This window comes from Otolemur garnettii, unplaced genomic scaffold, assembly GCF_000181295.1.
Source record: "Otolemur garnettii isolate 467f Iridium unplaced genomic scaffold, OtoGar3 scaffold00002, whole genome shotgun sequence".
Lineage (NCBI taxonomy): Eukaryota > Metazoa > Chordata > Mammalia > Primates > Galagidae > Otolemur > Otolemur garnettii.
Genome location: NW_003852397.1, coordinates 53,148,698 through 53,151,881, shown reverse-complemented (window position 1 = coordinate 53,151,881; position 3,184 = coordinate 53,148,698).

The window sequence follows — 3,184 nt, the reverse complement described above, 5'->3', positions numbered from 1 at the left end:
AAAAAAAAAAAAAAAAAGAAAAGAAAGAAAGAAAAGAAAAGAAAAGAAAAGAAAAACTTAAGTTTTAGTCCTCATAGAAACTTGTGATTGGTCTTTCCTCAGTATCAAAGCTAATAATTTAATGTGCCGACTCATATTTTCAGGGCAAATGAAATATGGCTTAAGTATCCTTGTTTTTTCTTTCTCTGTGCCACTAATACAATAACAATAGCAACATCAATAATAATAGTCAATCAAATTGTATAGTGCTGTTTGACTGCATTAGAATTATCCCCACTGGAGATTCCTGGAAAAAGTGGCAGAACAAGACCTAAGCTTCACATAGCTGCCTACCTTCTGGGTTAAGATCTGCCTCTCTTCTCTAAAATGCATGGCTGCTTCTAGCTGGTTATAACCTTTGAGATACAGGCAGCTTGAATCTTTATTCTATATTTGGTGAAGAGGCCATGAACCTACAATCCAAATATCCTAGCTTCTTTGCTTAAAAGCAGCAGATCTTAGACAATTGATTTTATCTCTCTCAGCCTCATTTTCCTCAGATCTAAAATGGAATAATAATCCTAATTCATAGAGTTTCTGTGAGGATTAATGTCTGATATCATCATCATCATTGTCATCAGCCATATGATTTGGGGCAAATGTACTTGGTTTGAGTTTGGTTTGCTGTTCATTACAGCCAAATACATATACAATATTTAAAATAGATTTATTTTACATTTCTAAAATGGTAAAATAAATTCTATTTTACTGTTACAGCTCCTGTGTAGGAATTTTAGAAGCAGTGAATACCTAAAATTTGTTGGGAATGCACATAAAGTAAATACATCTTGTAGATACTGGTCATTTAGCCTTTAACTTTATATATCCTCTTCTATGAGTTCAGGGTAACTGTTTAAGAGGCATGTGATCCAGCCCACCCTGGCCTTATTGTTCCTTAAAAATTTCTGGTTTACGCAGTTCCCAAGTTTAGTGATCATAGTTCCCTGCGTCTGAAGATTCTCCCCCATTCCCTATGGCAAGCTCTTCTCAGTTTTGAACCTCAGTGCCTAACATCTGAGAACATAATGCTTCTTTCTGTCTTTATTTGCTATATGTATGCTCTAGGAGGTGAAGAGCCTCATCTCTCCTCTTCACCATATGTCCCCAATGCTTAGGTGATCATACAGTAGGTGCTCAGTGAATATCTGTTAAATGAGTGAATGGATGCATGAACAGTGTCAGTATTATAGAGGAACCTATATCTATAGGTATATACCTATATCTATAGGTATAGTATTATAGAGGAACCTATATCTAATGAAAACTATGTTGAAAAATGGGGAAAAAAATCAAAACCCTCATAGATTAAGTACTTACCCAAAGTCAATTAATAGCTAGCATGATAAACCAATGTCTGTTGACTTATTCACCAATCCAAATAGTCGTTGCTTTATTCAATTATAAAATATATTACCAAACCACTAGCTGTACAAGTTTCTTTTCCAATTTTTCCAGTTTATTATGACCTAATGTGTGGTGTTTCTAAATAACCTTTTGCAAATAATAGCTATATTATTATTCAAGAAATCTTCAAAAGGAATAGTGAATAAACTAATAATCGTCTAAAATTCTTCCACCTATTTGTAATAATTATTAGCATTTTTGATAAACCTTCTAGAAGAACATGTATATGTGCATATATTTGAAATTTGTATTTATTTATATGTTAATCAAATAATCTCAGGACAGTAAGCATTTTAAAACCTCCTTTCCCTTCACTAACATGTGACAGAGATAGTTCTGGGTCAATAAATGTTAAGTATATGCCATCTTTTTTCAATTACTCTGTGTATTCCATTACATAAATGCACCATAATTTATTTATGAAGGGTCATTTATGCTTTTTTGCTAGGAACTGTTAGAGAGCAATCAGAAACTCATTATCTCTTTTATTCTTTAATAGCAACCTGGCCAAGTAAGTACTATTAGACCCATTTTATAGATGAGGTTGTTGGAAGGGTGAAAGGATTTATGACTTCCCTAATGAGATATGAAAAGTGCAGAGTGAGAATTCCAGCCCACATCTTAGGACCGTCAACTCAGGCTCCTTGGAATACATAAGCAAAAATCAAAAAGTCACTTGCACACTATAAGCAAAAATCAAAAAGTCACTTGCACAACTTGCTCAAGTCATTTGAGCACATGTGCAGGGGAAGGATAAGGTTTGCCTAGTGGAAAGAATATTGGAGAAGATTCCAGTGGAATTAGAAGGGTGACTATAATTTTTCTGGAAGTATAAGGGGAAGCAAACAATCTCAAGCATTTCAAGCAGAATGTACAGAGCCAGTACAGACATTGGGGTGTGTATAAGCAAGGAGTGATCAGGTTTACTTCTTAGAATACCACCATTTGTTTCTTTGGGGAGTGACATTTACTGATCACATAGGCAATGCTTGAACAAAGAATATGTTTGGAGCTGTAGAAAGTTTTTGAATAATGGTTTTTAATACTTTTACAAATGGCCCGTGAAGAAACTTGGATCTCAGAAAGCCTGGAAAGAATGCTATTGGTTGTGACTTGTAATAGAAGAAAAAGCATCATAAGCATTGCTGGAGGGTTAAATAGGTCCCAGAGTAAAGAAAGAGCCAGAATTCACAGAGTTCTGAGGGACAAATCTAGAATCTTCATCACTGAAAGCCAGATACAGAGAGCTCTGGTTCCCTCTGAGGCAGGAACTGATTCTGTATATGGGGCCTCACAATTCAAACACACATATAAGTTACACATTTACAACCTCTAAGAGATTATAAATATTCCACTTAATTACTGTGTATCTTCAGTGGTGTTTCCTAGAAGTGAGGAATAGGACTAACTTTTACAACAGAGAAAAGGAACTCCAGCAAAAAACAGATAATAGTTGATGCTCTTTATCCACAAAGCTTTGCACTTTTTTTGAAATATGTTCCAAAGCTTGTAGGGCCATGCTGGCAGCAAATGAATCTCACAAATTCCCTCCACTATGTTTTCCAGGATGGGAGTTATAGGACTGCTTTGTCTTTCTGCCTCCTGTAACCCTCTCTGTTCCTTCATTGCTCACTTGGCAGCCACGAGCCATCCATCAGACACTTGAGAATTGGCCTGGAAAAGATGACTCAGTCCCTACGCCTTAAATGCCAACTTTCTTCCCTCTGTAGCTGAGGCAAAC